The 14249-nt window shown below is 37.4% G+C and overlaps 1 long non-coding RNA gene across 1 annotated transcript in view; it reads right to left on the bottom strand.

Moving 5' to 3' along the window:
• LOC146438306 (uncharacterized) overlaps window positions 1-14246 on the bottom strand; it is a 30977-nt gene extending 16731 nt beyond the window's left edge. Inside the window, exons 1-2 of the long non-coding RNA XR_014851737.1 lie at window positions 13793-14246; window positions 12239-12375 (exon numbers count right to left, since the gene is read on the bottom strand). This is a non-coding gene — a long non-coding RNA (uncharacterized LOC146438306). The remainder of the gene's footprint in view (window positions 1-12238; window positions 12376-13792) is intronic.
• Window positions 14247-14249: the final 3 nt, after the last annotated feature.

Genomic DNA, 14249 nt, shown 5'->3' with positions numbered 1-14249 from the left:
AAATGGCTTGCAAGTTTCACAGAGGAAAAGTTTCTTACCAGAAATTAAATCACTGACTGTTTATGCAGTCTCATAATTTAGACCTGATTTCAGATGTTTTAAAGCTCAGAGTTGTTTGATCAAGACTTCTGGTTCAAATTTCTATAAACCATATCAAAGAGAATAACTGTACAGCTGGGTATAGATCTGACTTGCTTGTAAAACACATGCACTTGATTTAAACTCCATTTGAGAAGTCTTTTTCACAAGGACAAGTCCATTATTTACCTAATGGGTTAATACATTTATAAATAAAATTGTGGGAAATAAAACATGTTTGTTGGCATGTATCCAGCAAATTCTATCTCTGAAGGCAACCATACTCTGCAGATTTGCCCACTTCTGTTTCTTTTTTTCCTCCTGTCACCCAAGCAAGTTATTAAGATAGCTTCTTTTGAAATTCTTAACAAGAAATTTCAACAACCAGATAATCCTTTTTTCCTAAGTGCAAGAAGTTTTGAAATAAAATGCAAGTCTTCATTTTATGGTCAGTGCCACCAACTAAAATCTTTGTCTCCACAGCATATGCTGGATAAATAATGTTATCTACACAATGTCTGAGTTCACAAAGGATTTTGTTTCTATACATGGTACATGGTATATATGTTAAAGCACACATTTGTTTTAGCATTTTCAGTGAGTGTTTTTAGTTACATGCACCCTACCTAATCCTCCCTCTCTGCACACCAGAGCATGATCCAAAAACCAGTAAAGCTTTTAAGAGAGTCTTGAAAGATTATATATTGTATTACTATGAAAAAAAATGCTCTCTTTGGCACAGGCAAGGACAGTTGTCCAAAATAAAACTTTAAAGGAATACAGTTTTATACAGGGCTGACAAAATTACAGCTGTGTTAGACTGACAAATCACAAAACACAGAAACTCTAGAATAGTTAAAGATTATTTTTTTTACTCAAAAACCAATATATTCACTAAATACCAACAGGATTCTGAGAGGAAAAAATCTCATGCAAGCTTTTCACAGTTTTTCATGTTATTGTTCAAAACCAGATTTATACAGATGATTCATTCTCTGTTTAATGGTTTTTAAAAAATAGTATATTCTTGATATGTTTTTAATTATCCTGTAAAAACTGGAATTTATAAAAATTTAAGCATTAATTAGACCAGCTATACCAAGGAGATTTGACTGGAACAATATGTTCAATGACAACAAAAACAAAACTAAACCAAAAAAAAAACCAAAAAACAACCATAAACATCAGTTAGTACATGCAGCAAAATTGTCTCTGCACATTGAGACCAAAACCTGAAGTTTCTGTATTACAAAAAAAAGAAATATTCTGATTTTATGCAAAACCTGTAGGGTGTCAGTAGGAACACTTTATACTCCTGCCACAAAGCACAGAAATATCCCATTTACTTGCATAGAGAAAGGAATCTGAGCTTCCCAGCACCAGTTTTGCAGGGTAATTACAAGGTTCTCACAGGCTGTGCAAATACAGAAAGGATAGGAATAGGTAGTTTCCTGGGAGGAAGAGTAAATGCCAAAGAGAATCTATGATTGCATGAATGACAATCAGCCTTACACTCTACTTACAGGAAAAATATCCATTTCATACATTGACTATTCCATTGACATTCCATTTGTGTAGAACCCATTCAGTGCATTAATAATAAATGAATGCTATCTATTTAATAATCATGTTTCTGAATGAAATTTCTAATTGGCAGTGTCACAAATCTCACCACTGCTTTACTTTGTGCAGTTTGGACATCTAACATTTTTACTTCTATATCTTGCACTTTTAAGAAAGTTGGGAGTGGGATAAAACTGCCAAATATGAGACACTTAACTAATACACTTTTATTCTGGCTTTCTAGTATTTTCCAAGGGTTGAATTCCTATCCACTGTTTTACTTTTGCAAATTCCCTCAATTTCATTTTAATTTCACTGCAAGAATATACCTAGTTTCCAAATCATGGTAATGTTTACAGAGAGCTTCTGTTCACTGCTCCAGATCTCTTGCACCTCTTTGAGCAAGCCAGTTCAAAACTATATGCATGTAGGATGTAGGAGGTTAAAATTATACTTGCTTCAAAATTAAATTCTTCACTGTGTACCATACCTCATCCTACAAGAAAAGTGCGTATTACAAGATCACTCAGAAGCAGAGATGGCCCAACTCTATCAGCCACTGTATTGAGAATTAAAAATAATTGGTACCCCACAGTTTAAAATTCAGACTAAGCAGACAAGGTAGTTACAGTATGGAAAGGAAAATGGCATGATGACTTATAAACTTTTTTTCACACAAGGCTGGTGGGCTGAAGTTGAAATAAAGCTATAAGAATTGCAAAGTGAGAAAAAAGGCACAGATAATCACTCAGCACAAAGAAAGAACACACAGAGTGTGAAAACTAGTCATACACCAAGACACCAGAAAGATCTTTTATCACCTGATCCAATTATTGGCTGGTTCATAACAATTTCTCTCTTCCCAAAGGAAAAATGAATTGGAAAAAGAGAAGCCAGGTAAGGATGCTGCACTGTATTAACGGGACTAGTTCTTTAAACTTCTGCTTGGGCATCAATTAATGTATTACAACACAATCTCAGGAACTTCAAAAGATTCCTTAATCCTAATACCAGACTGTAATTCTAAAAATGTTTACTTGTTACTTCTCTGACTCATAATTCAGCTAACCTTTTCCATTCTCACTCTGGCTTGTTATGAGATTCTTCTCTATGAGCACATGCACCACCCAGCTCTGATAATGGCCTTCCCTACATATTGCCTCTTCACTGTTTATTAACAAGTGGCCTTTTTGAATCCAGAGCTACTTCACCCTTGACAGAGTACAAAAGCATAGTGCTTCAGAAATTATGCACTGACACACAGTGCAGTTTCTCCTTACAAGTCCACAGAAATGCCAACGTGGTAAGTTCCCTTATTAAGTGTGAAGTTTTAATGACCCTGTGATAGTTTTCTTTGAAAAACATGCCTAAACACAGATGGGGCTTTTGATGTCTTTTAGCAAAAATTGTAGCAGTTATTGTCCTGCTCTAGGCAGAAGGACTGAGAAAAATATGCTTTACACTGCTAACATCTGGGCAAATAACAAGCTGTCAAATCAATCATGGCTCTATTGTGGCATATAAGGAAAAACAGGCAAAATCTTTGAGGCATTCAGAACGCAGTGCTGCACTGGATCTCACTGTTGTTTGCCAAAGGACTTTTCATGGCAATTAAATTTCCTGGAAACAAGGCCTCCTCCTGAATGCTGAAAGGGCTCAAATTCATTTTCTCACCACAATACAAGAGATAATACAGTAATCTGAAAGTAGGACAATCTCTTTTTCCCCAAAATTTCAAGGTCAGACAAAAATGTTGTGTCTAACCTCAACCTTAACCCAATAACAGAGGATTCTGGATACACAGTACAAAATAATTAGTAGAGGAAAACAATATGAATAGTTAGACTCATACAGATTCCTACACAAAAGTGGGCAAGTTTGCCAACAGTGGTGCTACCAGAATCCTCTTTTGAATTTGCATCTTAAACTACTCTGCCCTTGATACTTCAGACATCCCTGGAGAGGTCAATGTACATAAACTGACAGCAGCTCTGACTCCTACATTGCCTCTCAAGTGGGAGATCCAAACTGACATTTCCAAGTATTTAACGGATTTTGTCTCAATGATCACCCAATCAGATCCCAATGCCTCACATACTCGCATATTCACTCCTATCATCTTTCAATAAACCTGTCAAGCTTGCACCTGTTCCAAGGTTGGTGGAACACATCCACTCATCATCTCACAATAATCAAGTGACAGCTGTCCCTGTAGCTGATTCTAAACATTTCTATCATAACAAGAGACATAGACAAATTTCATTTAGCCCATATTTCCCTAAGATTCATGAGGCTATAAAGACCTGAGTCATGCACTCTCAAGACAGATTGGCATCTGATACTGCAAGTTATGAGAATGATGGACTGCTTCTGAATATGTCTCTCTTCTTTTCTTTCTTTTTCCTTTTTTTGTTAAAACCAGTTAGTGAATAACTGTTGCTGACTCTTTTTTGTGAAAGCTTTCTTTAGGAATCAGACAATCAATGTCAAACACCGATTAAAGAAAACATTAGTCATCCTTAGCACTTCTTGAACCTTCATGTTGAAAAAGTAATGCCAGACAAGTCCAGGGTCGCTCTGAATATAACACACTCCTCACAGAGGTATCGGTGTCATGTCGTTTATTTTCAGGAAGCAAGCATTATTATAGACAAAAGCACTGTTTACGCGACACACTGGCACGTATAATTGGATAAAAGCTTGAGTTCACGCCCTAATCTACCTTGCTAATTGGCTGAGGCTTTTGATCACGCTTCTCCTAGCATTAGCTAAGGCTCTGTCTATGTAACTTCTTTATCTTGTTTAACACTCTTTTATGATGCTCACACTTTTGGCCTTAAAGTCTTGTTATCTCCTGGGAAAGGCAATTCAGAGTCAGTCACATAAACTGGCTAGTGCATAAAACTCCATTTATGATGTTTCTCAGGCTTCTGTGGCCTTGCTTTGCAAGTTATTCTTCAACACAGGCATTTTTCTAAAGTTTTGAATTAGATGATGTTGAAGCATTTGGTGAAATAAATCAGTATCTATGCAATATTTTAGGGGTTGGAAATGGATTCAGCAGTTTTTTTAAAAATACCAGCTATGATTTTATTAAAACTATTAGCCTCTAATCATACCTGCTTATTGGAACATCATAAAAAGAAAATTAAAGAAGAAAGGAAAAGGACAATTCTCCTCAGATCTTTGAGAAAAAACAATTCATCTTCATCTTCAGAGAATGTGTCTTCCACCTTAAAATTACTACCTTTTAAAAAGAGAAAGCATTAACTCATCAACTTACCCCCCCCAAAAAAAAGACATTTTTAAATTGATCTCCTTTACTGGAAGTTGTTCTACAGTTTATATATTCTTTCTGAGGCCACAAATATATACTCTTTATTTTAAAAAAATTTTAAAAGGCTATTTACTTTGTCATCTTTTCAAGATCAGGTTTCACCTCCATATCCAATTCACTTATCCACAAAGCAGAAATTATTTTCTACTAAGTGAACAAACAATTACATACTTTCTTCCCATTACATTTTTCTTTTTTTCACCAAAACCTTTAACATTAGTTTTCATACTAACCTGCTAAAGTAATTCCCAGCTTAAAAGTGATCCAGTCAGCAGCCCTCAGCTCCTAAGGCAAGCGGTGGGGAATGAGATGAGTGGGCCACTCTGGTTCCCAGATGAGCAAAATGGCATCCACATGGTCCATTCAGAAACTGATTGCAGAACCATCTCCTGGAGCACACAGGGGATTCTCCACCACTTGCACACAAAGTCTGGCACTGTGCCACCAGGGTTCTACTGAGACACTTCTTCCCTGTTCCTGCCTTGGTAGCCACAGAAATCCTGGTCCAGCACACTCTGTGAAGAGCTTACATGTCCCAAGTCAGAAGGGAACAAAAGCAGCTAGGAGGCCTTGAAAGTTACTCTCAAAATATTCTTCATCACACAAGGTGCTGGACATCATCTCTTCATAGATTTTACTATCCCTGTTAGCTGGCCTTGTTAATGTGATTTTTGGTCTTGTACATACCAACTGGTCACTGCATTTTTTCCTTGACTTCCATTTAGTCCATGCCTAGTTCTTCCTTTCAATGCAAATCCTGGCATCTTATCATATCCTCCCTATAATTTTAAACTTTGATTTGCCCCTGCATATTTCAGGAAATTGTATTATCAATTCTTTATTTTCTGATAAATTACCAATAAACTTAATTTATGAAGCCAAGGAAATTCCAGAATAGCATCTTTGAAATGAACTTTTGGCTTATTCTACTCAACTTTTTCTCCATTTTTTTACTCTCCAGTCACCATTAAAATCTGAGGCTGAATTACGGCATCTATAATCTCGTCCAAGCTTTCTCAACAGCCCTAAAATTTTTAAAAATGCTTCAAAAATTCTTTACCGTTTAAATCTGCTGTATAACTTTGATACCTTTTGGAAGTGGGCATTTTGGGCGTCAGAGTTTTTCCCTCAAGCACCGTATTATTCCCCAAAATTAGTAATACAATCTCATAACTGATTACTTTGTCTGTACTCAGATAACTTCATGCCACTAAACAAATCCTGTATTTCAGAATCCTTACTACACCTTTCCTCATTTTACTTGTCAATACTTGCTGAATTTTGTTCACTTATTGCTAACTTTCAGGCAATTTCCTGACTTGCTCTATTTCATTTACTCCTGTCCTTGGTTTTCAGTTTCTTTTCCACCCACATCTCTTGTGAGTATTTTTGGGTGGTTTTTAATAAGAAGCATGTTTTAATGGAGCTGCAAATTAGATGAGTCCTTATGTTAACAACATATAACTATGGTATTATGGGAAACAGCTCACAAGAGGAGAAAACAACTACCTAAATCATCACTGACTGCTAATACAGAGCAAACTAAAACTGGCTAAACCAATTTTCATTTTCAGACAATAACTACCAGCCCCACTGTTTTCTGTGACTTCATGCAGTGTTTCACTTCCTGGAATGTCTTTCTGCATTGGACAATTTTCCTGTACTTCGCATAAGAAATCCAAAAAGAATATTCTGTTATTTTTCATTGGTTTTCTTGATGGAGAAATGCAGAGGGTCTCTCATGGGTCAATACCTGTATGTGTGTTTATAGAAAATGAAGTGCACATTGTAGTTTATTTCTAAAGAAAGCAATGTACTGGTCTTGTTTCAGATAAACCTGTACATCTGAATTTTACAATGATCCCATTGCTTTCAAGCCAAGGCTTCCATTATGTTTTCAGGTCAAAATCTCCATTCCCATTCTCTGTTTGTCTCAAATTTGGGACTAAACACTCTTCTCTATTTAGGAAGCTGTCTTATTTTCAAAGAACTCATCTTGTTTATTTACAGCAAACAGGAGCTGACAACTCCAGAAGGCTTTTCTTGTTGTCCCTCCAGGTCTTACTGGCTTTTCAGGAATCCAGAAAGATCACAACAAAGATAAGCTAAGAACAATCTCAATCCAGAAAGATCACAACAAAGATAAGCTAAGAACAATCTCCACGGCACACAAACTCCATGATGGCACAAACAGGCAGCAGAATACCATGAAGAAATATCCAAGTAAATGTTCTCTTTCAGGGTAGATCTACAATTTCATTATTTAGAACCCTCATTTGGTCTGTAAACTGATAGTGTACCACAGGATTAACTCTCTCCCTGATTGAGATTCACACATATACTTCTGGTAATACTAACTTGACGTGTATATCAATTCCTGCCACTTACAGTGGCACACCTCAGTGTTCTTAATGGTTGTATTTTCCCTACTGAAGAAGATGCAATATTCTGAGAAATTTCCATTATTTGGATGGCTTGCATCAGGAGTTGATAAATTAATTTAACATTTATTTTATTCAAGTTGTGAATTATTCCTGAATCACTAGTTCACCCTTCTCACTCTTGCCTTCCTTGGAAACAATGCTTTCTACTGTTTCCCAGACCCTTCATGGTATAGTATGGTTCTTTACAACTTAACAAACATTTTGCAAGTTACTTTTGACAAAAAAGCCCAATATAAGAACAAAAACCAATCCTACTTGACTTGCTAGCATAGCTTAAGGACAAGCTGAAATGCCTGACTCAAAGATCAAGACCAGTAACTGTAAAAAGCAATCCCTGAAACTTTAAGGTCAAATTTCTCCATTGATGACTCCCAGTAAAAGGTTCTATTTCTAGTGAACAGAAGAGCACTGAAGAAACACCTCTGGAGAAAACATTGTCACTAATCTTAGAATAGGATCCATTCAATTTTCCAAAACTGTAAGCAAGAAACAGATTTCAGTGACAGATTTTATGCTGTATTAATTATGGATTGCATACATAAACCAAAATTTGTTTTTCCCTTGTGATGCCACAAAAAAAAATTTCAAAAAAAATTATTTCTCAGTTAGTAAATAGCTAAATATAAGATTTAAGTTTATTGGTGTTGTGTAATACTGCTGGCCTAATTCCAGACACTAAACTCTTCAGCTGTCCCTCAATAGGTGTAAAGTGGTTTCATTAACTTTGTACTTCTGCAAAAATATATTAGAATTATTCAGACAGCCTGAAAGCCTTGAGTATTACAGCTATGCCATTCTTAAGGACTGACAGTTGTGACCTCACCTTGACTCTCGCATCTACATAACTCTAAACTACCCATCCAAAATGATGCACAAATGGACATTTATCGATGTCTCTCTGTCAGTCTGTAGAACTATGATCTTCTGATGTTATAAACATGTGTAAACTTTTAGCACTGAATGACAAGTCCCATGACTGAACATTAAAAAGCCCAAATTTCTTCAACATCTCACACCACTGAACTAGACAACCAGTTATATTGTTGAGGAGGAAGGACCAACAGAGATAGCACATGATGAACTGACCACAGTCCCCGTTCCCTGTGTACCTGCACCACTGGCAGGGAGGAGGTGGAGAACTGAGAATAAAGCCTGAGAAGGGAGGAGTGGAGGGAAGATGTTTCTAAGGTTTGGTTTAATTTCTCATTAGCCTACTCTGATTTTGATTGGTAATACATTAAATGAATTTTCATGTGTGAAGACTGTTTTGCCTGGCAGCGACTGCTGAGTGATCCCTCCTTGCCCTTATCTCAACCCACAAACATTTTCTTATATTTTCTCTCCCCTGTCCAGCCGAGGGCAGGACAGCAGCTTTGGGGGCACCTGGTTTCCAGCCAAGATGAACCCACCACGAATGAAAAGCAATGTGGAGTAATATGTAGCTTCTGTTTCTGCCTTGTTAGTGCAAATAAAAATTCAAACTATCCCTGCACCTTTAAAAAAAATTATTCAAATGCCAATACATGGTGAAATAGAACAGCAATGTGGGAATAAGGAAGGTGTATTTCTTAGACTTCACATGTGATATGGAAAAGACAAATTACACATGTGAAGCAGATTTCCCTAAGTTTTAAATTTTTTAATCAAATTTTAAATTTTCAAATTTTAATCAATCATTTTTAAAACGTTTTCTGTTACTCATGGAGTATGCAAAATACTTAATTTCTACAGACAAACCTGGAAGTCTGCATGCAGTGATTTCTCTAAATAACTAAAGAACAGAGTTTAAATTTTCTGCTTGAATTACAAGAGACAAAATCAGAAAATAAATTTATATATGGGTTATAGCTTAATAAGATAAAAAAGCAAAAAATTATGTGCATATCTACCTATATATGTGCATATCTACCTACATATATGCACTCTGTACTACAAATCTCTTCTAGCATTGCACTGTTTGTAGTTCAGAATTCCTTTTGAGTGCCATTGTCCAAAAGCTTCAGAGGTTTAAATTACCAAATGTTATATCTGCCAGCAGAGGGAGCCAATTTTATTCCATAAACATAGGGGGAAAAAACATTTTTGAACAGGAACATTCGTGGTCTTTTTACATTTATCTAGTCAGAGAATAATAAAATATAATAATTTTTCAGTGACATCTGTATAGCATGACTTTGAAGGTCTCTGTGAACCATATAGCCTTATAAAGTAATTTGAACTTCAGACAAGAGTAGGAATAAGTTTTGGAAGCCGAGTCTTGCAGCATCACTTACACATTTCTTACCCTTTTTTAAAATAATTAATTTCTTCATTTATTTAATTATTCTAGACAGTAACAAACAACTGCGATAATCTTTTGATAGACAGCATATACGAAACAAAAACTCAGACCAGCTTACTTTACCAAAGCTAAAGTTATAATGCTTGTTAACAGGTCTGCTTTTAATCCGGGGGATGATGGAAAATTAGTCGTTATTATTTGTGACATCTTTAGATTTTTTAATTACATTTTAATTACACATGGGTCAGCAGAATACCTTGCATAAGGATCAAATGTGTCTCCTTTCATACCACTTGACTGAAAAAAAGACCTTTTCCAAGTGCCAATTTACAATATGACTGAATTAATTAGAATATTTTCCATGCAGAGGCAAGAAATAATATTCAATAGCAGACCGCACCATATTTTATATATATATATATATACATATAAACCCCAAATATTCCTTAAATTTCCAACGGAAGTGTAAAGGAAAGTTTTAGTCACTATTTTGAGGAATTCTTAGTTTTAAATGTACTTTCATAACTCTGGATTTTGAGGAAAGTATCTTAAAAATGTGACAGAAAAAGTAAAATACATAACACTAAAATGAGCTGCATTGTGGCAAAAAATAAGGAAACTCCTATGTCACTTGCAGTTTATAGCAGTAAACTCCAAGTCCAACACTGGTGCAGGGATTGTGACAGACAGCAGAGCTCGGGCATTATTGTCCATAAGCTTTCTAACATACAGGATTGGCTTTTCCTGAAACGTTATGTCCACCAATACTGCAAGAGTGGTAAAATTTAAATTTTAGTTTAAAAACATACAGAGATCTGAGTAATTCTTTGCAATCTCCAAGTACAGCTAAACAACCCTAGTCTGCTGAGGCTGCATTTCTAAGAAGTGCAGGTGTAAGCAGTTTAATTAAAAATAAAGCAATTTTTCCCATAATAATTTATACAGCAGATAGGGAAAGTGTGCAGTAGCTTAGGAAGTACATGTAATTTAAATGTTCAGGAAAAGCATTTAGAGTGTGAAGGATAGGGAGCCTGGAGCTCCTGATGGGAGCCATGGGATCACCAGTACTGTCAGCCTGACAAGGTGCTGACATTCTAGCAGCTAACTTATCTGAATAGATTTCCATTCTGAAAGATCTCAGGTGCTTCGTCTGTGAGGCGAAGCACCCAACACAGAGATAACTGTGTAAGCATTTTTGCTTCCTCTTTTGGAATAGATACATTTTCCTTGCTCCCATCATCTTCCTCAGATGAATCAATGTCAGTCAAATAAGTCAAGGGTAAAGGACATAACAAAAAGAAAATAGTGGTTAGCAGAGCACAGTACTAAACGACTGACAACAGAGCTCCAATGTGAAGAGCTTGTAAGTGACAGACTAAGGGGTGTTACTGTACTAGTTATCTGGAGTCACTGAATAGATATTTATGCATCACAAACCAATTTAAAAGTGAAATTCAAATTTAGTCTAAGGGGAAAGGCATAAATTTAGCATCTCAAAAAAAAAACTGTATCAAGATTAAATGCTCTGTGGAATGGAATATTATCCATTTAAATTTTAAGAAATAATGACACTAATCAACTAATGAAGTGTGTTCTTATATATTCCTCATACTAACTCCAGGCTATATTTCTTATGCCCTCAAAGCTCTTCACAGATATTTATTCCCATCTGTTTCATCATTTTCCTGCTTTTTATCCTTCTTTTTCTTCCCAGTGGAAACTATCCCATCTCCTTCCTTTCTCTGTTTTCATTTTCTGCAATGAATGCTTAGCTTTGACTCTGAATTTGTCTCGACTGCAGGCAGCTGAATTATTTCTTCTAATCTTTTTCTTACCGTAGACCTAAAATGTCCTCTGGCTGCCATTTTTCACTACATATGATGAAAATATACAGGATAAATAAAACCAGTGCAAGCAAATTTACAAGTTTTCTTAGAGTTATGAACTTACATGAGAAAAGGAACAATGGGGTTTTTATAAAGCATCTAGGATAATGTGGTCCCATTCTTCTGACAACATGAAAGTATTACCATGATTTCAACTGGCATTGTTTGGGCATGACTGCATTCTTGCTTCAGATCTCAAAACAAAAAAAAATGAAGGTCAAATCCTGAATGGTAGAACTTGTGTGGGATACTGCCAGATGTCTCAAAAAAACCCAAAAAAAACCAAACCCAAAAAACCCCAAAAACAACAAACAGTAGATTAACAATATCTAAAGCTTTGTTTATACAAGATGGTAATTTTTTTTTCCTTCATCCACTTTGTAAGTAAGTACTACTGATTTCAAGCCAAATGGAACATCATAGGGAGCATAAAGTTCATGTAAGCTGCAATCAATAATCATGTATCACTAATATATAATAAAGACATATTTTTGCCTTTACATTTATTCTTTCTACTTCACCAGATTCACACACATATGGTTCACCTATGGTAAGACTTGCATAACTGCAAAAAAAAAAATACTTAGGTGTTCAAAACTCAAGAAACATTCAATAAAATACTCTGCAAGAAGAAATATTATGACATCACCCATATCCAGTTCCTTTCTTTCCTGGATTAGTATAAAATTTCTTTCCAGGAGGAATGTATCTTTCATTGTTTTTCAGTTGTGGACAGAAGTACACATCCAAGCCTCTTATTGCTCCATAAGAGCTGCCAATCAACATCTAAAATAACAAATGGACACATTATATAATGTTTTGCAAATATTCCAGGCTTTCCATATCTAGTGTGCTAAAACAACAGTAAGCAGAAGAGCCAAATAATATATACAACTCAGGAGTTAAATATAAAAGCAATCAGATCCACTGTCCATGGATCTGTTACTAAAACAACTCCATGCACAGTGTTATGGACAAAAAATAAATAAGATGGTACCAGAGATGAAGTTTTAGGACATCTCGATCATACGTATGTGTTCAATAGAAGTTGTTTTGGTTTTGTGCCAACAAGGTGAAGCACATGTATCTATGCTGAGTTTGGCTGGGGTAGAATTAATTTTCCTCCCAGAGGCTGTAATGGGGCTGTGGCTTGGACTTGTGCTGAATGCAAGATTGATAATATCGAGATGCTTTTGTTATTGGGCAGGGCTTACACAGAGGCAAAGCCTTTTCTGCTTTTTGTACTGCCATGCTGGAGAGGAGATTTGAAGTGCATGGGAGGCTGGGAAGAGACACAGCCAGGACAGGTGACCCCAACTGACCAAAGGGATATTCCAGACCATATGGCATCATGCTCAGTATATAAAAGGGGGCAGGGGGTGGGGGGGAAGAAGTAAAATGGGGGACGTTTGGAGTGATGATGTTTGTCTTCCCAAGTCAGTGTTACACGTGATGAAGCCCTGCTCTCCTGGAGATGACTAAACACCTGCCTGCCCACGGGAGGCATGGAATTAATTCCTTGTTTTGCCTTGCTTACATGGCTTTTGCTTGCCCTTTATCTCAACCCTTGCTTGCCCTTTATCTTTGCTTGTCTCTATCTCAACCCATGAGTTTTCTGGCTTTTACCCTTCTGATTCTCTCCCCAGTCCTGATGGTGGGGGAGTGACCTAGCGGCTGCCTGGGGCTTGGCTGTTGCCTGGGGTTAAACCATCACTATTTCCAAAACAAAGCTCTGAGAGATGAGTATCACACATTAGCCCTGTCTGGCATGTGAGTGCAGAGTAGAAAAGCTGCAGCAGCCCAGGATGTAATGGAAATACATCCAATTATATAGATTTCATTATAAAATGCAAAATGCTGGGACAGTGTATGATGGAAGAGCTAGCCATATTTTACTTGTGCTCAGCACGTGAAATAGACAGTATGTTCAAGTTTTAAAAAGCTCAACGTTTTTGGTTGTTTTGGGGTTTTTTTGCAATGTATGGAAGTTTCCCACTGTGTGAAATGCACCATCACTTCATCAGGCAACATCAGTGCTGTTTTTCAACAGGTAAGGAAACAAAGGGCAGGCAACAATAAAGGAACAACCAGAGATGACAGAAAACTGTCATCACCCTCGGAAACCAGTTTAAGGGTTCGCTGTTATGAACCTAGTTAGCATTATTTGAGGCGAATAGAAATAATGCATCGGAAATAAACAGACCTGGAGTTAAATTCTACATCTTAACGCACAGAGCGTTGATCAAGGGATTAATGGGGACTATTTTTGGGCCTCAGCATCTCCACGTGCCTGAGGAAGTGTGAGGGCGGATGTGGGCGAGCCTGGCCTGGAAGGAGCAGCAATGCGAGGCAGCAGCCGGGCACGCGGGATCGCGGAGCGTCTCCCAAAGGATTTGCAGAAACGAGGAGGAAACACCAGCGTTTGGCGGCACACACCGGGCTGAGCGCAGCCCCGGCTGCCCGAGGAGAGAGCGCTCAGCCCCACGCACTCACGGCAGAGCACAGGCCGCCGGCCCGCACAGCAGGACAGGGAAGGCGCTGACTCCCGAGGGAACCCCGGAGCCCCGCTTCCCGGCCGCAGGGGAAGCACTCCGGGCCAGGCGGGGCCAAGGCGCCGGTGCGGCAGGGCAGGCGGGGCAGGCGGGGCAGACGGGGCAGGC

This window comes from Lichenostomus cassidix, chromosome 4 (assembly GCF_008360975.1).
Source record: "Lichenostomus cassidix isolate B80296 chromosome 4, HeHo_3.0, whole genome shotgun sequence".
Taxonomy (NCBI): domain Eukaryota; kingdom Metazoa; phylum Chordata; class Aves; order Passeriformes; family Meliphagidae; genus Lichenostomus; species Lichenostomus cassidix.
This window is presented reverse-complemented; position numbering and strand designations above follow the sequence as displayed.